Source organism: Trachemys scripta, chromosome 1 (assembly GCF_013100865.1).
Source record: "Trachemys scripta elegans isolate TJP31775 chromosome 1, CAS_Tse_1.0, whole genome shotgun sequence".
Lineage (NCBI taxonomy): Eukaryota > Metazoa > Chordata > Testudines > Emydidae > Trachemys > Trachemys scripta.
Window position 1 is genome coordinate 82,660,300 of NC_048298.1, and position 22,737 is coordinate 82,683,036.

The window sequence follows — 22,737 nt, forward strand, 5'->3', positions numbered from 1 at the left end:
CAATATATGTCTTGCGAAATGGACTAATACTTTTCTCTTTGGATTCACAAATCAGAGGGATGACATATCTTCCAAAAGGTAAGATGCTTCAAGGCTAAGCCACCATCACTCCACTGTCTATTGTTACATTGTGTATACACTACATACAGGTTTCAGAGTAGCAGCCGTGTTAGTCTGTATCCGCAAAAAGAAGAACAGGAGTACTTGTGGCACCTTAGAGACTAACAAATTTATTAGAGCATAAGCTTTCGTGGACTACAGCCCACTTCTTCGGAGTGGGCTGTAGTCCACGAAAGCTTATGCTCTAATAAATTTGTTAGTCTCTAAGGTGCCACAAGTACTCCTGTTCTTCTTTTTGCGGATACAGACTAACACGGCTGTTACTCTGAAACTTGTCATTATGCAAGGCACTGCATTTAGCCGTATGGAATGGAACTCAATATATGTTCCATTCTATATGCATCCGAAGAAGTGGGCTGTAGTCCACGAAAGCTTATGCTCTAATAAATTTGTTAGTCTCTAAGGTGCCACAAGTACTCCTGTTCTTCTTTTTACACTACATACAGTATTTTTCCATGTAAAAGGGGAAAACATTGGGTTTCCAGAGTCTTGCTTCTACTTACACAGCATCCATGCTCAAAGGCCTTAAACCACATAATAGCCCTTCTCAAACCCCAGAGAGCTGGTTGAAACTCCCTCCAGACACTCTTACTGGTGAGTCTTCAGTTGGCTAATGCACATTATTCGACTGTTACATGAGTTGCTCCTCCCTCCCAGATGCTGCCTCTAGGGATATGTCTACACTGCAGCTGGGAGCAAGACTCCCAGCCCCGCTAGACCGGGTCATGCTAGTGGGGCTCGAGCTAGCATGCTAGAAATAGCACTAAGGACATTGCTGTATAGGCAGAAGCTCAGGTTAGCCACCCAGAGTCTGAGCATGGGTGGCTAGCCCAAGCCTCTGCCAGTGCAGCAAAGTCCACACTGCTATTTTTAGCGCGCTAGGCTAGCACGGGTCTGTCTTCCTAAACTGAGCGGCTTGCTCCCGGCCGCAGTGCATCCTTTGGTGACGATAGCCCCTTCTACCTAGGGGAATGAGGGATAGAGCTTGGAAACCAAACAGAGATCCCGCTCCTATTTCTCTCTCTTTCTCTTTCAGATCCTACTGTTTTCCAGAGCACTGTGTGCCAGCACTCCTGGAATGTTATATAGTTACTTCTCACCACTTTTAAACATCCCTCCGTCACTGGAAACATTTTAAAACACAGTTTCCTCCAGTTTACAAATGATGGTATGGCATTAAACATGCTCTGAGAAACAGGGAAGTATTATTTTTGAAATGGTGTGGTAGGAAGAGTCGTCCTAACATTTCAGGAGTACTGCTACTCTTACATTTACATCAGCACTCCTGGAAAATAACACAATTTAATGCACTGTTTTCCTTTTCAACCGGTGAGTCACAAGCAGATCTATAGACTTGTCCTTCCCACAATGATTTTTGTTCTGCCACTGGCTAAATCATGCACCAGTGATAAGGCCCTTACTAGAGCTGCTTGAAATGTTTTTGAAAAATCTTCCTGGCCAAAAATAGACTTTCATCCAAAAGTATTCAGGGGAAAATGTTTTTTTTAATGAATTATTTTGAATTTTTGATTGTTTTGTTTCAAAATTTCATTTTGCTTTGTTTCAAATTGAAAACTGGAAAAATGTCAAATATTCAAACTTCCAAATGTCCATTTCCTGGTCGTTTTCCTTGGGAGTGAAATAATGAAATGAAGAATGTCCAGAGTTTGTTTCCTCCCTCTTACTCCCCCGCTTTTTCCACTCTGTAATTTTTCAGAACTTATTAAGCTCTGTAAAAATTACAGAATGGGAAAAGGAAAAGTGAAACACTGTAACTTTGCCCCTCTGTAACATTTCAAAAGTACAGAAAGTTTTGAAACTCTGGAATGGAAAAAGGAATAAAAAACAAAAATGTATAGAAGGAAAAAGTGACCAAAAAAAGCCAGCCATCAGCTATCATGCATTTTATTGCACTCACTGGTGGAAAAAAGGGAGGAAATCCAAAATCCAAAATAAAAAAAAAATCTGTTTTCAAAAAATGAACAAAACAAAAATTTCAGTTTGAATTGAAATGAACATGTCTATTCATTTCATTCAGAAATTTTTCCATGAAATGTTTCCATTAAAATGTTTCATGGGAAAAACTGGGTGTCTGGACAAACTCTAGCTATTAGGGACCCCCTAGACTGTCACTAAAGAAAATGGTAGAGCGCTGTCATTATGGCCAAGCAGCTAAAGGCTTCACTGACCCTATCTGGTTGCAGTGACTTACATACCCGCTTAGAGGGGCTATGCAATGGAACTCATTGGTGGCACCATTACCCAGTGCTTTGTTTCAGGTCACAATCTCTCCCCTGCTTTTTCTGTGTCTGAATGGACCTCTGCAGTTTTCTAGTGCTAACAGGAAGCAGTAAAAAATCTGGACCAAGAGAGAGACTGATTTGGTCCATTCACACTTGCTGCTTTTCGGGGTCTCAGACAGTTTCCATGTCCCCCTCCTCCCCATCCCCAAGAGGAAGAGAAGAAATGTTGAGGAGCAGTAGAACTTTCCCATATTGTGATCCATTCTGTACCTTTGTCCACAGCACATTTCAGGTTGAAATTTACCAGATTTGAGTAAAATGAATTTTGAGATCTGAGAGACTGCTGCTGCGAGGGATGGTGGGAATTAACGATGAATGTATCCGTGCACAGAGGGAGAAGAAATAGACAACAAGCCTGGTTGGTAATGCTCTTGTGTCTTGTTGAAATATAATAAAACAAAACAACCCCAATGACAGAAGAGTATTCATTTTTCACAGACAAAAGGAGAGTCACAGAAAGCCTCGATAAATAAAGTAGGACTGAATCTCTACTGTGCTCTGCCTGGGTAACTCTGCTGAAATCAGAGTTGTGAGGGCACAAAAGTGAAGTTACAGAGTGGAGAATCAGGCCGCAACATGTGAACAAAGGAAAAGGGACCTGATCACTTGTGTGTAAATACGCAGTATATATTGAATGTATTGGCTGTTTCCTCCCTTCCCCAATCCATACTTGCTCTTTCCCCACACTGCCGAATTGAACATGATGGCCTCTGGAGGATAAATGCTTTCTTGGATGGCTCTTGCGCAGATCACTGCATCTTACTGTTGCGGGGTTGTTTGTTTGGAAGGAGATGACATACGGAAGCAGCAATTTATTCTTTAAACATTTTTCACTGACTGATAGTTGAGGGATTTGCCTTCTTCCAGTAATTTGAGAATGTAAATTTTAATTTGCTACTCCTTAAATGCTTAACTAAACTCCAAGGACAGTGATTTTAAACTTAAACATTTAGAATGACAATAAGGCATCTATTTGCCTTAGAAAAGAGCTCTTTCTGACAGCATCAGAGGCTTCAGATGGAGACAGTTACCTATTAATAACAAAGTGAAAAGCTTCCCCTCCACTACCCCCCCCCCCTTCATTTGCAGTAAACAGCATAGCCTGTCCTTATTTTGTGGATATGGCTTTATAATGCTTTCTGAGGTGCATTTAGTACCACCAGGATAGCATGGTGTGTTTTATATTAGCTATTAAACAGGACACATGGAGGGGAAGAGGAGGAATTTGTTCAGTTTGGGTAATTACACAAAAAAAGCCCTTTTAAGTTGTTTTTGTTTTAGATGCGGGAAAGATACTGGTGTGATACAAGTCAAGGACACATTCATGGTTGTAGCTATGGCCCCCCCCTGGTGGTGAAACACATGAAGTGACTCTGGTTTCTACTGTAATCTCCATAGATAACTTTACTCGTGAAGCTGGAATATGATCTTCACAGCTAGAAGTTGATTGGCATTTTAACCAGGACTTTGACCCATCTCCGAACTGATATTCAAGAGTAAGACCTAACAACTTTTCTGTTGTGTTCTATTCCAATATTTTCAATGGTGTGCACCATGCCCTCGAGTTAGCACTTGTATCCCATTGAAGTCAGTGGCAGTTGTGCCTCTTCCTATGGGAGGAGAAAACAGTGCATGGCGGTAATGTTCATCAATAAAGTAAAAACTTCTATTTATACATTAAACTAAATGCTCTGTGGTTTTCAGCTATATAAGTCATCAGTCCAATCATCAGTCATTTCCTGTATTTACATACAGGAGTTGCCAGACTGGGTCAGACTCAAAGTCCATTTAGGTTTCAGAGTAGCAGCCGTGTTAGTCTGTATCCGCAAAAAGAACAGGGGTAATTGTGGCACCTTAGAGACTAAGCATAAGCTCTAATAAATTTGTTAGTCTCTAAGGTGCCGCAAGTACTCCTGTTTTTTTTAAAGTCCATTTAGTTCAGTATCCTGTCTCTGACAGTGGCTAGTACCAGGTACTTCAGAGGAAGATGTAAGAACCCCATAGCAGGTGGCTATGCGGAGATGACCCATGCCTGCAGATAGAGGGGGGCAGAGTGAGGCAGTGGCTTCAGCAGATGTTACTGAGCATCGTAGGCGTGCGCAGCTCATTTCATTAGGGTGTGCACCCAGGGAGCCCCGCCCTAGCCCCGCCCCATCCACTCCCTCCTACTTCCCGCCCCGACTGCCCCCCTCAGAACTCCCAACCCCCCCTGCTCCTTGTCCCCTGACTACCCCCTCCTGGGACTCCTGCCCCTAACTGCCCCCCAGGACCCCACCCCCTATCTAAGCCTCCCTGCTCCTTGTCCCAACTGCCCCCCTAGGACCCTACCTCCTACCTGTCCCCTGACTGCCCTGACCCTTATCCACACCCCCGCCCCGGGACTCCCACGCCTATCCAACCGCTCCCCGCCCCCTGACAGAACCCCCAGAACTCCCGACCCATCCAACCCCCTCTGCTCCCTGCCTCCCCCAACCCCTTTCCACACCCCGCCTCCTGACAGCCCCCTCAGAACTCCCAACTCATCCAATCCTCCCCAGCTCCTTGTCCCCTGACCACCCCCTCCAGAGGCCCCCCCACCCTAACTGTCCCCCCAGGACCCTCCTTGCTTCCCGTCCCCTGACCCCTATCTACCCCGCACCCCCTGACAGACCCCGGGACTCCCATGCCCCATCCAACCCCCACCTGCTCCCTGACTGCCCCCTCCAGAGACCCCCCCTGCCCCTAACACCCCCGCCCGGGATCCCACCCCCATCCAACCCATCCTGCTCCCTGTCCCCTGACTCCCCCCACCCCTTATCCAACCCCCCCTAGCCCTGGACCCTTACCATGGCATGAGATGAGGCTCCTAGCCTCCCAGTGGGGCCAAACGCTGCCCCGCGGGAGTGCGCGCAGCCCCGGCCCCCAGAGCACTGCACACGCGGCGGCATGGCTCCAGGAGAGGGGGGAGGGTGTCTGCCTCCCCGCAGAGGCGAACACTTCCCCACGGGAACATGCAGCCCTGGACCCCAGAGCGCTGGGTGCGTGACTGCAGGGCTCCAGGGGAGGGAGGAACGCAGGAGAGGGGCCGGCAGCTTGCTGCGCTCAGCCGGGCGCTCCAGCCCGGGAGCGCAGATCCCACGGCTTGCCGCGCCTGGAGAGGGGGGCCATTTGCCCACCCCTGCATTAGGGTGTGCCCGGGCACACCCGGCACACCCCGTGCGCATGCCTATGCTTAGCATGCTCAGTACAAGGCAAGCAGCAAATCGGGGGCGGGGGAGTGATATGACCCCATTGCCTTTGCAGTTATGGAATATTCTGCACCCACATTAGCGTTCATACTGATCTCTAATAGTTAGACATTGGGATAATCCCTGAAGCACAAAGTTCAATACGCTGTCCAAAATTGACATTAATTATAACAACGCTGGATTTCTACTTATTTAGATGACTCTCCAATCCTTTTTTGAGCTAATAATTTAAATAGTAAAAAAGCACTATTTTATAAATGGTCGAATAAATACTACTTACTAATGTTCAGTCATGAGGAAACAGCAGACTTTGGAGCATGCCCTGTATTCAAGAAGAGACTTTCTCTCTGGGTCCTTACCTTATGATTTGGGGCAGAAATAAAATTAGCTTATGAGGATGGGAATTTTTGATCGGTTTCTCTGTAACATATTTTCCAGTTACTTTACTAGTCAGAGTTCATTTTCCTTGAGTCAAGTAGCCATTCTCTTATCCTCCTAGAAATGTTGGGAATGACTTAACAAGATGTGAGCTGGCACAAATGGGGAATGGTTGTACATACGTGATAGAACCTGACACTGGGGAAAGGTTTCAACAAGACAAGAGGTAAAGGCAGAGACTGAAATAATGTATGCCTTCAGTAAAAAATAAGGAAGCTAGCCCTGGGTAAGGAATAACTTTATACAGGAGAGAGATGAAGTAGAATGGCATCCGAAGAAGTGAGGTTTTTACCCACGAAAGCTTATGCCCAAATAAATCTGTTAGTCTTTAAGGTGCCACCAGACTCCTTGTTGTTTTTGTAGATACAGACTAACACGGCTATCCCCTGATTCTAGTTAGAGAGACACTGAGGCAGATACAGAGTAAGGAATAACTTTAATAAAGAAGAGAGGCAGTAAGAGGAGTAGGGGATGTTTTAAGTGGGCCATTCAGGTTGACAGAAGTGTCAAGAATAGACTCAGATGGGAATACAGCTGGTGTACTCTTTTTAGTAAGATCATATGGGGTGAAAAAACCAGCTACAAATAGCTCAGCTAAGAGCCCTGGCCAACCCCTCAGTACAAGCCGCTAGCACCAGAACCCTACCAAGAAGAGGTATCCAAAGGTGAAAACATGAAATGGTGTTAAATTATCAAATATTGTGTAGTAAAGAATGCCTATGGTTAATTGGAGCAAGTAGATCTTGTTTTTCTTTATTTTACATTATGTGCATTTAGTAGTGGATTCAATTTGTCCTAAGCTCCATCAGTCCAAGGACGCAGAGACTCTCCTGTTTCTATTTCAAATCATTATGTTTGACAACCCAGTAGACTATTTTGTTGCTCTTGCTATCACTAGGCTAGCCTGAGTCATATTCTTTTTCTGTATTTTACATTCAAGATAACACTGTTTTCCAAATACATGGCCCCTAATATATTTAGCTGGCAACAGAGCATCAGGTAAAGTAATTAATATCAAAGACTTAACAGCCGAGGCTTCCTTGCAATGGAGAACTGCATTAGTTCTGAAATATCAGGTTTGTTATTTACTGAGGATTTCAATGTTCTGTGGAAAGTCTGTTCATCATGTTTTTTCAAAAGTCAAGTCCCATCTTTGTAAATATAAGAGTCTATCTCTATTCCCATGTCATAACAGAGCAAAGAGGGCACAACAGCATGTCACTTCCTTGATCCATGTTCCATCAATATGAATAAAATGGATAAGGTGACTCTAGAAGGGGCACCGTTGCCTTCTGAGCACCCCAGTGTGGCGTGTGGCCCTGCTGTGGCCTGCCTCAGACATTTTCGCTTGGACTGGAACCTGGGCTCTAAGACCCACCCCCCACACCCTTGTTGGGTTTCAGAGCCTGGGCTCCAGCCCAAGTAGGAATCTCTACACTGCTATTTTTTGCCCCGCAGTGTGAGTGCTACAAGCCTGAGTCACTCAGGCTCTGAGATTCGCTGTCGCGGGGTGGTGGTTTTTTTGTGGGTTTTTTTTGCAGTGCAGACATACCTTAAGCAGCCCACACAAGGAGAAGCCAAACACTTAACTTTACAGCTGTATATCTCCCTTTAATAAAGCCTTCTGAAAGGAGCACTTGTACAATGGTTTAAAGGCTCTTAATTCAGAGCCCACATAAAATTTAAAAGTCCCAAAACAAAAGTTTCTAGGCTCCAGCAGCAGCAGCTGCTTCTGTTGTAAGGGCCCAGGCTTCTCCACTGCCTGGATTGCTTTTGCAGTCTTTCTTTTGCTTGTTCAGGGTCTCTCCCAGATCTCCCTAGCAGGAGAGATTTTGTCTAGTTCAGACTCCCTGAGAGCTTCTCTCTGCAGGAGCTTCCTTTCTGCTCAAGAGCTTTTCCAACTAAGCCTCTCCTAAGGTTAGGCCAAACTATAAACTTACAGCAGTATAACTATGTCACTCAGGGGTGTGAAAAATCCACACCCCTGAGCAACGCAGTTATAATGACCTAACCTCCAGTGTAGACAGCGCTTCTCCCATCAATGTGGAGGTGGATTAACTATGCAGTCAGGAGACCCTCTCCCGTCAGTGTAGTAGCACCATCACTGAAGCACAACAGCGGCACAGCTGCACGCATGAATCTGTGCCGCTGCTGTGTTTTACATGTAATCGTGCCCTAAGTCTTTGATTAGGCTCAGCTGCTGCTTACTTAATTAACTGCCTTTCAGCTACTTAGATAGTTAACTGTCCCCAGGTAAACTTGGGATGGTTCATTCCCTTCAGTGGAGCCAGCCACAGGCAAGTTGAGCGTCTGACTCCCTTAAAGGGTGAGGCTGTAACAGTGATCCACAGATCTCATCAATTTCAAGAAATCTAGCTTAGTTCTTCAGTGGCTTAGGGTTCTTTCCATGGAAATAAATAAATAAAAAAGTCTTCACAAATAGTGGTAGGATAAATCAAAGATTGTAACACTGTAAGTCTAATACTGTGCTTGTATTTCATTTATCATAAGGTTTTATGAAAGATCAAATTCTTCAGTCACATAAGAAACTGAACTGGATCAATATTTCTCCCATTTGAATTCAATTTGTGCACAGATTCTTTTGTAATTGTACGGCTGCATTAAAGCTGTTACTCCAGTTAGAACAGAATCACATTTTTTGGCTTTTGAGCCTCTCTGAGCTGTACGTAAATCTTTGGGTAGAGGAGCAATGTAGAATGACTACAGTGCTTAGCATTAGATCAATCTCCAGCAACATTATGACATATTTGGCCTGAAACACCTTTCCTTTACACTATTTAAATACCAGAGTAACTCTTTTGATGCCAGTGGATTTACACCAGATTTACACCAGGGTAAATGAGTGAAACTCAGTCTCAATAGAGACAGTAAAATAAATGGTCATATTTTATTAAAAAATACAAAGAAAATGATAAGGCTTGTTTCTGTGTTGTCCCCACTTCGACAGGTAATGGGACCGTCTCGATCAGGAAGTAATTTTGACTTGTACTTCAGTTGTAATACTCTGCTGGCAGGTGTCTTCAGGATCTTAAACAAATTCAGCACACAGTTGTTGCAAAATGAATACAATAATGCCTACAACATGAAGCTTTGTGATCCACTGATGCCATCCAGCCAAGAGAGGGAGCACTAGTTAATTAACAAAAATCCTATTTCCAGAGCTACCTATGTTTCTGCAGGTACACAGTCAAGGAAGTGGTTATAGGAAAGCTATACTGGCCTTTGAAGTGGTACAAAATACAAACTGGTGAAGAATCATTTGCAAGCTTGTGAGTAGATTTTTCAAAAAAAAATGCAGAGTAGAAAATAAAAATGATATACATTAAGACAAAAGAAGACTCCCATGGTAGAATCCACTTTCAAGGTTCAGCTGCTGTTCATAAGCAAGCAGATCCCCTTGAGTCAGTTGCAACCTTGTGATTCAGTCTGGGGCCATCTGTTACCCTATTTATTAGAGCTGGTCAAAAACAGTTCTTTGCTAATAATTTTGGTTGTGAATTTTGGCAGTTTTTCAATGAATAGTTATTTGCAAATATTAATTTCCCCCCATTATCTCACCAGCCACACTCTTTATCTGAATGATTATATGACAGCAACAAGAAGCTTGAATCTCATAACAAAATCTTTGCAAGCTTTTGTGTTTTCTTCTAACAAATGCATCTTTTATTGTTTCAGGGGAGTGTTTTTTGGCAGGAGCTTCAACTCAAGGATTCATTTGCCTTTCATACTTAGTAGAAGTCCAACTTTACTTGACCGTTTGCACCTTAAAACATACATCAGGTTAATTCTTTCCTTGTTTATGAAAGGAAGATGAAAAATTACAACCAATGAACTTTTTAATTAGCTACAGTGGTAATGGTCTGCATTACCAAGTGGGAGACCTGCCTTGATTCCCGATCCGAGTCTGTGGCACTCTGAGGGTCTGAATCTGGAACCCTCGATTAAATAACATGTCTCTCCATGAGTAGTTCCACTGAAATCAGTGGGGGTACTTGCAGACAATGGCCCCAATACTGGAAGGAAAACTATGGGGGCAGACCCCATTCACTTAAGCAGGGTGCTGTATGAGCACACGCCTCCAGCTGCATGATTCCCATGCAGGATGGGGGCCTAAGACACTACTCGATCTAAGTAAGAAAGGCAGAATCAGGCCCTAGTAGGGCCTCGGACTGTGGCAGAAGCCCATCCCTAAGGAAGGCCCATTGGGGGCGGGGGCGGATTTGTCATCCCTCAGTAGAGATTCCCTCCAGCTGGTTAAAGAGGCATATGAATAGCTTCCCTGGTGTGTCCTGTCTACTATTTCCTGGCTAGAAACCTGGTAGAGATTTAAAGGGGAGGGGAATATATAAAATGACCAAAAAAATGGGGTGGTGGATGATCAAGCTCCTGTGGCCTGTCAAGAAATATTGAGAGAAATTAAAAGCTTTAAGTTAAGGCATTAAATATTGCTATGGGGCTGTTCCAACAGCCCTCCTGAAAAAGAAGAGGGGCACTGAATAAAAATAAAGTTTAAAAAAAGATAAAGGAATCTTAAAACTAAATGGTTATTTCCTTCTTCATATCAAACCTTTTTTGTTCACATCCAGGACCAAACTCACTGTTTGGTCAAATCCTGTAGATGCTGTGACTTGATTGTCCAGAAACATGATCGAAGGGCAACCATTTATAACTGTGGGAGGTTTCCTTTCCAAAAAAACTGGTCTACAATTTTTGAGAAGTCGTCTGCTTCAGAGATAAAATGTGCTATTTATTACGTATTTTGATGTGCTGAATTCAAATATGACAATTAAAATAACTGATTGGCTACTATTTCTAAGATATTTAAGTTTTTACATTTTATGTCTATGTATATTGTGTAGATAGTAGAGTTTTAATCATAAATTGTAAACCTAGGTCTTTTCATGTGTTTATGGTTGCTTTACATGATAATATTTCACCTGTCTGGTTTATGTAACACTTGAAAAATCAGCAAAAGGGTTATATAAATAAAATTTATTATGAAACAAAAGGCAAAAAACTATTCTGTACATAGTTTAGTCCTATTCAGTGTCTACTCAGCGCTTCTTGGCTTGTCTCTTGTATTCATTAAATGGAGCATCTCTTGTCACTGTCCAGCAATAGTCTGTAAGCATTGATAGGCTCCATTTGCCCTGATAGCGTTTCTCCATTGTTGCAATATCCTGGTGAAATCGCTCGCCATGCTCGTCGCTCACTGCTCCGCAGTTCGGTGGAAAAAAATCTAGAGGAGAGTGCAAAAAATGTATCTTTAGGGACATGTTGCAACCAAGGCTTTTGCATGCCTTGAGGAGGTTTTCCACCAACAACCTGTAGTTGTCTGCCTTGTTGTTTCCGAGAAAATTTATTGCCACTAAGTGGAAGGCTTTCCATGCCGTCTTTTCCTTGCCACGCAGTGCATGGTCAAATGCATCATCTCGAAGAAGTTCATGAATCTGAGGACCAACAAAGACACCTTCCTTTATCTTAGCTTCACTTAACCTTGGAAATTTTTCACGGAGGTACTTGAAAGCTGCTTGTGTTTTGTCAATGGCCTTGACAAAGTTCTTCATCAGACCCAGCTTGATGTGTAAGGGTGGTAACAAAATCTTCCTTGATTCAACAAGTGGTGGATGCTGAACACTTTTCCTCCCAGGCTCCAATGACTGTCGGAGTGGCCAATCTTTCTTGATGTAGTGGGAATCTCTTGCACAACTATCCCATTCGCAGAGAAAACAGCAGTACTTTGTGTATCCAGTCTGCAAACCAAGCAAGAGAGCAACAACCTTCAAATCGCCACAAAGCTGCCACTGATGTTGGTCATAGTTTATGCACCTCAAAAGTTGTTTCATGTTGTCATAGGTTTCCTTCATATGGACTGCATAACCAACTGGAATTGATGGCAAAACATTGCCATTATGCAGTAAAACAGCTTTAAGACTTGTCTTCGATGAATCAATGAACAGTCTCCACTCATTTGGATCGTGAACGATGTTGAGGGCTGCCATCAAACCATCAATGTTGTTGCAGGCTACAAGATCACCTTCCATGAAGAAGAATGGGACAAGACCCTTTTGACGGTCACGGAACATGGAAACCCAGAATTAGTAAAGTTTGACTACATTTATTTCAGAAGCATTTTGGCAGTAGAGCAGTGTAATTTTTTCACTCTCCTTGGCAGTCCAAGAACACAGGAAATAGAGGTAGTGTCTGAGTTCACTTTATTTCCAAAGACTTTCTAAGAGCCAGGCATCTTCATAAACAAGATACAGTTGAACGCCTGAATGACAAGTGTTTTTTTCCAGTGTGGAGCAGCTGTTTGATTTCAGGGTTGCACTGATAAACTGGGTTTCAGTGTGATACTTTTATACATGTTCATTTTGGAAGGGGAAGGGGGATCCTTTTGCTGTACATTATTGTTTTGTTTTTCTAATTCTAACTTTGTTTCCCCTCTGCTAACAAATTTTTTGGAGTGCCTCACAATGGAAGGGGACAGCCAAGCTGTGGTGACATTTTAATGTACACCGCTTACATCTCACTACATTTTGAATCCAAAGAAATGTCTGTGTGTCATCCAGGTAACATTATCAGTTTGAAATAGCTATGTAAATATAAATGTGTGTTCCCAAACAAAACCCTGGGCTACGGCTAACATTAAGACAGCACCAGCAACTTAAAAGAGGGAAAAGCTCACAGAGAAAAAGATCCAGGTCCAGATTCTCAGCTGTGACCAGTTTATACTAGATGCAGCTGAGGTGAGTGGGAGAAGGGAAAGCTTGTTCTAAGGCACCTTTCTGCTCCCCTAGTCCTGAGCCAGACAGGGACTGAAAATAATTTGAAGCAGTGTAGGGGCTGTTTTAAATTATGGCAGCTGCAGCAGTACCACAGGTGTCCCCTTCCGATCTGAACACGGCCCCTATGTTGGAAGAAGGATTCCTCTGCTGAGGGAATCCTTGACTGCCCCATTAGGGCAGCTTTCCACTTACTTTGCGTTGCTGAGGCAGCATAAAGCAGACAAGGTGAGGGACAAAAATCTGGCACATCGTTTATGTATCAAAACATTAGAAAGCAAGAAAATTATAAATCGGGGCTAAACTGAAACAAAACACCTCACACTGAAAACTCAAATGACCAAAACTCTGGCCCTGTGCTTAAGCCAACCTCCGAACTTCCAGTGAGCATAACCTTTGGTACCGTCTTTGTAAGATGTGATCTTACATAAATGAATTGACATTGTTCATAACGGGTTTTCTGTAGGACTTTAAGAAATCCAGTCATAGGATGCAAACATCTTAAATTCAGAAAAGCTGTAGTATTTGAATGGTTTGTATACTTTCACAGCTATGACCTGATGCTTAGGAATTTGAAGGTCGCATACGTCTTGAAAAGCCCATGGCGTTAATGCATTAGTTAGGGAACATGTAGAGGGGTCAGTAGATGCTCCCTAATTCATGCACAAACTAACATGGCTTTACTCAGTGTTCCTAATGCACTTGCAAAGTGCTTTTAAGAATAGGAATCACCCTGCTTCCGAAGGCAGATCTCATGACCAAATTTGGAGTTTCCCAACCAAGCTGTTTATGAGTTATGACCAGGGCTTTGTGTACAGTGTGATCATGTAGCTGTGTAACTGGCCTAAGAATTTTCCTTTCTGCAATGATGCCCCATGAATCTCTTTGTGTGCCACATGAATAGTTAGTCTGGGGGCTCGGCACACACCTACACATCAGAGACTGAATGTTTCTGTTCGTCACGAGTACCTCTGAACTCTACTTCTCCAACAGGCAATGGAAAATTTTTGATCAGCTTGACAATCCATGCATTTAAGTATAAAAACCTATTTTGTGAAAGGAAAAGCTATAGACAGAAGACTTAATATACCCACACACCATCTAATCTTGACACTGGCTCCTGCAGATGCACAAGTGGATAAAATGGCATAATTTTCTACTTGTTTCTAAAGGTTTCGAGATCATGTTTCTTGGGATTTGCTTTGCCATGCTGAGCGCCACTAGCATACTCATGTAATTATTGTACAGGTTATCGATTCGGAAAGATTCATATTCTCTGCTTTTTTTTTTTTATTGATTGATTGGTTCGGGGGTGATTTTACTGAAGGCAGAACAAGCACCTTGAAGGACCACAAAAATGACTGTGACTCTGGATACACAAAGTCTATTGGGTCCTTTGTGATAGACTTGTAGACACCCAAGCCTTGTAGGCAGAGACCTTTTCTTCCAGACTCTGAAGGTGGTGATTAAAAAAATCCAGCAAAGGATGGAAGGCAATTTTGGAAAGCTTTACAGTTTTAGTAATAAAAATATTTTGAAAGAAGCATTGACCCTTCTTGCCTTTGATTTTTTCCCCTCCCCTTGATGAGCCCCAAATATGCTCAGGCTAATGGAATTCTGTTCTTGGAAAGTACTGTGTACAGTACAAAGACAAAAAAAAAACTGTTAATGTTAGGGAGGAAGTCAGGTGTTCAGTATTGAGGTCTGTAAACATAATTACACCTTGTGGGTCCACATAAGTGATTACCATGTAACCTGCTCTTTGGCGAGTGAGGTAGAAATAATCATCCATTCATTTATCCTCTAATGATATGGTGAACTGTACACATTTGACAGTATATGGTACTTGCCACCATGTGCACTCATTTTAAATGGTCAACAGTTACCAGCAAGTAAAAGGAAATTACTTCCCTGCAATCCTTGTCCTAAGGGAGTAATAATAGATCTCTACTCTTGGGTCAGGGCTTCTGCATGTGAAAGGATCAGAATGTCCTGAGCTCAGTGACTGGATTATTAAATCACCTCCCCTGCTCAAGAGCAATAGTCCACAAGCATCTCAACTGCCAATTCCTTTTTCAAGTGAGACCAATAACATAAAACAAATCCAGGGCTCTGCAAGATGGGAGAAGTGGTGTGCAGTGGTTAAAGTTCAAAGGAGCGAAGGACCTGCCACTGAACTGCCACATCTATCGCGGTTTCCCCCCCCCCCCCCAATTGCCGCTTTTTTTTTTTTTTTTTTTTTTTGCTTGGGGCGGCAGAAATGCTGGAGCCGGCCCTGGTCATTGGGATAGAGCTTAACATCCTGCAATGATGGAACATTGCATTTCTTGTGGTGGTGAGATTCAGTGTGAGGAAGAGAATGGCAATGTGAGAAAAAAATGTATCTGAAGCTAATTCATACCCTCAAGCAAGCTGAAAGCCAACAAAGGAAAGTGCATGTGTGCAGTTTGCATAGATCCATAGGGGCACACAAGTATGAATAGGTAATGATGGAACATCAGAATTGGGTCCCAGAAAATGATGAAGAACCAGATACAGTTTCCTGCATTTTAGCGATTTCACAACTTTTGAGAAAGTAAAAGTAAGCTGACCTAGTATTAGGTATAACTCACTAGTGGCAAACTATGTTCTATTTAAACATATAAACAAACATGCCCTGAAGCTACCAGGTCCCAAACATACACACATTTCCCACCAAGCATGCTCACTGGAAAAAAAAAACAGCATTAACAATAAAAAGCCCTTAAAACAACAGTAGGTTATCCCTCTCCTATCCATAAGAATTCTGGGCCCCTGTGCTTATGTCCTATCCACAATGAAGTCTCTTAAGCTGCCTCATCCCCCAACCTTGTTTTCTCCAGAATTAACTTTCCTTCCCACTTCCTCCACACTCATGCCCTTTCCTCCTCCATTTTCTCCTCCCTCTTCTGCCCTCTCGGATATTTGAAGCCAAACCCAGCAACTGCCTTTATCGGCACTAGTTTGGTTTCGGTCACTTTCTTGTACAGACATATCAGTAGAATGGAAGACCAACAAATTCTGAAGCCTGTGTTCAAAGGAATGCTGCTACATGGCTGGCGCCATGTGGGCGCCTAAACGTTTGGTGGTGCAATAGAATTGCCAGTGATGGACATAAACTTGGAACTAGAAACCTACCACAACAATTCAACACATGAGGCCAGTAAAGCATTAAGGTGGGCACATCCACATAATAAGGCAAACACCAGGGTGTACAACAGGTTCGGCTGTGCCCTGGACTCTGATCTGGCTTAAAGGGAATGGTGTACTTGAGGGGTGGGAGCTAGTGGAAGTGGAGGCCTCCAAAAATCCCACAAAGGCATCAAGGGTTTCTGAAGCATATGTAATACTGAAAAATGCTCAATCACCAATCCAGGCATCAATCCTGGAGGGCAGCTCATCTTCTAAGTGAGAAGTCAAGCAACATGAGAAATATACTGAAATGTGTCTTGCACATACAATAGAAGCTAGCGGACTCCTCCTAGGTTCTTAAAATACCACTGTAAGGCCTAACCAATCTGATCTGTGCTAAGCTAAATGACTACAAAACAGTCTTGACTCCCAGTGGAGTCATCACCACACTATTTTTTGGATGCCTCCAGCAATTTTACCTCAAGACTTTGACCTGGGCATTTGAGATACTTCTGGGAAGGCTAGTCAAAACCAAATTTAAGATTGCACCTAGACCATGTCTGGAAGCAACTGAGTTGTATATTAAGTGACTGCCTGCGATGTCAGGGAACTGGGCTCTGACCAGGAAGAGAGGAAGGTGGTATCTTCCAGTCCTATGTTCTTATGCTCCTATCCTTCTGAAAAAAATGTAAGGAAAAGTATCGCAGATTAAAAACAGAAACCCAAAATGAAATTTATGGAAAAACTCGATCAAGTATGCAGAAAAATAAATAACCTAAAGATACACTGAAGCTTAATACCCTTGACAGATACAAATACTATTTTCCTTTAATATGTATAAGGAGTAGGCAGCTGAAGCAAAACAATTCAGAACTTCGGCAGAAGCAGAGAACAACCCATTAGATAGCATTTCAGCAGCAACAGAAGGCAATCTTCACTTCAGACCCGGGAAAAGCAGGGGACAATTCAGTCATGTGCTTCCAGTTATGTCTTAGTTGTGGGTAAACCCACCCCTCCCCACCGGTAAGGCAGTTTAAGGCTTAGAGCTAAGGATCTTCTTCATGCTGTCTCCATTGTCAAAACCTACTTTTCTCCCTCAGTCTCTCACATGCCCCAGCTCTTGGTTAATCCTGTCACTTCTTACTCTAACATCTCTCCAAAATCCATTCATTCCTTTTGGTTCCTACTGCTAATCTCTAGCCAATGCCTTGAAGTTTTTTCACCTCAACTGCTTTCTTCTTCCTTTCTGTTTCTCCCTTACATACATCTCAGCTTTTGCCTTGCCATTCTATCGAAATTTCCGATGTTGAGCTCATCTCCCCTGCCATAGCTTAGTATATATCTTTTAATGTTATTTAAATAAAATACCACCTAAAAAATTATCTGTGTTATTTTACTATGTTGGAATTTGAGACTATTTTTTTAAAAAGCGCTTGCCTAAATTGCGTGTGCAAATCTCATAGAAATCATAGAAATGCTCATTCAGACCCTCAGGGCCAGATCTTTGGCTCCTCTGTGATATGTTTGTGCTACTCCAGAGGTGCAAAAGGATAGTAAAGCCTGCTTAACCAGCCTCCTGCTATTTCCCCCAACACAGGAGGAATCAACAGAGGAAACAGAACTGCCATAGAATCTCTGCATCATCCTGTCTCCCAGCAAAGGAGGTGTGGCCAGAAGGCTTTTGCTCTCCAGCAAGTCCAAAACACTATAACTCAGTCCTTTTGAGCTATAGATATCCAGACACAACTTAGAGCAGCCCTGATGCTGCTCTAATTGACTCCAGGAAACCAGGCTCCAGTTGGCCTCAAGAAGCTGCAAAAGTAAAGCCAAACCACCTTTGTCCTCCCTTCAATCCAGCACCAAGCAGAGCTCAGCCAGAGTGGATGCTTTAGCTGATCATTTCCATTTGGCACACCTGAGTGCCCATTGTACTCACAAATATAAGATTCATGCCCCCAGTCTATTTGGCTATGTTCATGTTTATAGTTTTTAATCTCAGCCATAAACTCCCGACTCTTACAGTATGCTACAGCTAGTAACAGTGTCCGGGTTTGTGTGTCAAGAGCAGCCTCAGGCAAGTCCATATTCTTGTCATCCTTTCATTGATCCCTTTGCACTTAAAAAGTCACAGCTTCTTCCATTTCAGGAGATGTATTGTAGTCCGTCTTTTAAACAGTATGACACAATTCAGTATCTAGAATGTGCTGCAGAGCTGGAACTGCCAGAAAGCTTGTTTTTAATTTTCTCCACAGGAAAGAGCGATGTGTAACTTCTTAGCAGAGTAACTGTCACAAAGAAAGAGAAGAGAATAAAAGAAGAGAACAGAATAAAAGGAATATTTTGGCTCATGTCAAGGTAAAACTGAACAAACAAAAATTCTTCCCCACAGTTCTGCCTTTATATGCGGAGACTTGACTTTATAACAGGATTTCTGTTTAGAATGAGAAACGGGTCTGATCCTCATGCTCCAGATATGGATACAGATCTGAACTTCCCCAGACTTTGAGTATATTTGGTTCTAGCATCTAGGTTCAAACCCATCTCTAATGAGAACCATGTAAAAATTCCAGAAAGTCCTAAATTTCCAAGTTTGTGAGGTCATCAGGAGTATCTGTACAACTGCCCCTGAGAACAGAAATTGTCACTAGGCACTCATTGTGCTAATGGAAGAGGAAACTTTTCATTTCCTAGATTGGAAGTAATGGTGGATTGGCACCTGCTGTGATGCATCCACAGAATATCAAGCAAGAAATCTTCCTAAGAAAACATGGTTTTGGTCAATGGTCTTTTTGAAGGGAAAGTTGCTAAATTATTAATTAAATTTAATAACCGAGATGAGTATGATAAAGTTTCAGATCTTTAGATAATAAAATGATCACTGCAAAAATTTTAGGCCCAAAAACACAAGCCATCAGAGAAAGTCCTCTCGATTACAAGTCAGTCATTTTTTAAAAAATACCACTCAGATCCTGTGAAATTAACTGAAAAAGTACTATTATATAGCACCATGTATGCATGACATTTTACAAGTACATTAAAAGATAGGGAGCTAGACTCTTCCTGGCTATGTGGCAGCTTTACATTTTGCATTGCTGGAAGAAAGTATTTCAAATGCTGGCATAGCCAGCTATGGAAGGATCATTCCAAATGGAGAGATCCCTTGGTGGCATAGTGGCAGAGTAGCAGTTCCTATGATACCCCTGTGGCCAGACTCTTAAGGGAATTTGTTTTCATTACTATTTATTTATATTATAGAAGCACCCAGAGACTCCACCCCCCATCATGGTGGGGACTCATTGGGGTTGGTGCTATACAACAACATATCAAGAGATGAACCCTGCTTCAAAGATCTCACAGCCTAATTTGTGGAAGCTCTAGAAAATGTACTGTTGGGGAAAATCCTAGAGGACGATGAATTAAACAAGTCTTCTGATCAAACCTGTCACCCACTGTCTACATTGGCTTCCCTCTATACTGAATCAAGTTCAAGTTCTCAAGCCCTATCTTCAGGGTGCTCCATGTCCTACATCAGCTAAAAGATCACCTCAAGGTCCAGGATGAAGACTGTGATCAACATCTCTGCTCCCCAGGCACAATGAAACATTCTACCAGAATGGTAAAACCCAACTGCGCAACAGGCAGAACTTTCTGATGGGCCAGTCTGAGACTGTGGAAGGAACTTCCCCCAGGAACGAACAACACAAACCTCACTGCCTTCTGCTCCAAGTGCAAGGTGGACTTCTTCAACCTTGCATTCTCTAACATAAATACAGAGCAGCATGTAATATTAAAAACAAAAAAGAACCCTGTGAAACTGCATACACAATTCCCCCCACACTTCCCTTCTTCTTACCTCCCTCCCCAACAGTAAGAGGAGAGAACAAACCATATGTGACAGATGTTAGTCATTTATTTAGTGCACTACTAGAAGGCACTCTGATACCACAGTGAGGAGGGTGGAATAAGACCCTACACAGAACAGAATAGAACTAAATGACCTATTAGGACTTTCCCATCGCTAATTTCTACACTTCTTTGCTTTTAGCTTTATAATGTTACAATGTTTTACATTCCTCCTGTTGGCTCTGCAGGAGCCATTTATTAATAAAAATTATTCCTAGAATCATCCATAATGTCAAGGCACAAACAAGGATGTTCTGGCATGGTACTGTACAAGTTTCAAATGTGTTAATATAGCTAAGTGAACTACATCTTCATTCATAACAGAGTCAAAACTTAATGTTGCTTTAATGGAAGAGGACAGTGGGGCCAAATTAACTTCCATTGAATATGGGAGTCTTTCCATTGGAGCTGGCTCAGGCCCAAAGTCTGAAGGAAAAGAAAGAGCTCACATTTCTAAGAAAGGGTGGCAAACAATTAGAGCTGGTGGAATTATTTCTTGGTAACAATACTCCCTTCAGTTTTTGTCCTTTTCCTATTTATGATTCATTTACAAACCAATCCTGATTTCTACAAAAGTACTTGTTATATGTAAGTGTTCATCAAGTAGTCCATACAAAAATATGTCAGCCTGTGGAATGTTCACTTTGATTATTTGTTGATAGATATTTGTGGTATGTGATAAGTTACCTAAGTCACTTGGTAATTTTTCCACTTCTTATTTGGATGCCTGAAAATTCTTAAAGAGAATAATGAATTGCAAAGAATGAATGACTTCTGGTGAGAATTTTGGATGAATAGTTAATTGTGCAAAAATTCATTCTACTTTTGGGTTTTGCATACGCTTTCACAAATACCTGATAGTAACCCAAACAGTCATGAACGATAAACACTAGCACCCCATAAAAATTCAGGAACTGACCTCATTGCTTTTACTGTCAAAAATATTTTGCAATCACTTGTAAGTATTATCCAACCAGTTCTACCCAACAATAAACTTTTAAAAAAATAAAATCTGCTAAAATGTGATTTGACAATGTTCTATGAAAAAAGAGCTGCCAAATTAACTAAACTAGAGGGTCAGCTTAAGAATCCTGCTACAGACTAATTAAATCCTAGACACTGACATTTTTGGCTAAAAATTACAACCATAGTAATTAGTGTTGCAGAAAATTTCCATATGCCATTATGCCAAATGAATGAGAGTATTTCAGAATTGTTCCTGTAGGATATGTTGCAAGGAGCTGGCAGGGATATGATTCTAATGAAGGAAATCAGCAAAGACATCATAGTACAATCACTCCAATAAAGGTGGCTTCCCAGGTTTGGGGTATGCAGGAGAGAGAAGTTTGCAAAATATTATAAATGATTGTTACACCAATAGGAATAATATAAATGATTATCATATCAATCTAAACTTTCTGAAGCATATTCATGGCAGTTTTTTCTTTTGTTTTTACTATCATTATTGTTGTCCTGGCCTTAGTACTAAACTCCCATTCTTTTTAGGGAGATATTACTCATAAGGCTATGGATAAATACTGAATATAAAACTAAAAATCACTATTGCGGTCCATTTTATAGGCTAAAACAAAAGGTGTTATTTATTATTTTGTTTATATATATTCAAGTTAAATATGTTAAAACATTTTGTTTATCATTAACTTGTTCAAGACCATTAAGGGTTTGCTAAATGTCAGGCAGTGAAATTAAAATGTCATCATATGACATAGAGGTCAAATAGATTTGTTAAAACAGAACTATATTATTCCACATTTATTTCTGGAGTTCATGTTTATGCTGGAAAATGTGGTAAAATTGAGATATCATTTTGTACAGCCATTGCCTCTAGTATTCAATAGTCAGGTCAAATAACTTATTCAAGTGCTAGTCTCTGGGCTGGTCTACACTGGGGGCGGGAAATCGATCCAAGATACGCAACTTCAGCTACGCAAATAGCGTAGCTGAAGTCTAAGTATCTTGGATCGAATTACCTGGGGTCCAGAGGGCGCGGGATCGATGGCCGCGGCTCCCCCATCGACCGCACTACCGCCACTCTCTCTGGTGGAGTTCCGGAGTTGACGGTGAGCGCTTTCAGGGATCGATATATCGTGTCTCGTTAAGACGCGATATATCGATCCCGGATAAATCGATTGCTACCCGCCGATACAGCAGGTAGTGAAGACGTACCCTCTCTCTCTTGTTTCTGTTGCTGACCCTTCTCTTTTCAGGACATTGTGCAAACTCAGCTCAAAAAGAAAATGACCAATCTTTGTTTATTGAGCACTGGATAAGAGATGATATGAAGTGCAGCCTTTTCCTACATGATTCTGTATCTTCAAAGATGAATTAAAAGTCAGGACAGCCGTACAATAACCAATATGAATGAACTAAAAAGTGAAAGTGTGTGTTGTGGGGAAAGGGGTGTCAGTGATGGCCGAGATGGGATAACCTGTGACTGATGGCAGCAATCAGAGAACACAAAGGTGGCTATTTTGGACAAAGGGAACAAATTCTAGTTGATGTGTTCTTTCAAATGAACTCTCTAAAAAAATTACATTTCATATTTCACTTATAAAAATTCAAGGCTATTATTTCAGGCTCTCTGAAGACTCAGGTCTCCCTACAAGAAAACCCATGGGATACTGAAAGCTAGGCATTAAAAAATGGTCATCAAGAGACAGCAGAGTTTCGGACACGTCATGAAGTATGGCTAGAGTCTGGCCACATATGAAGTAAGCATGGGGCATAGCCCTCCCAACTCATGGATGTTCTGAGACCTACAAAGAATTT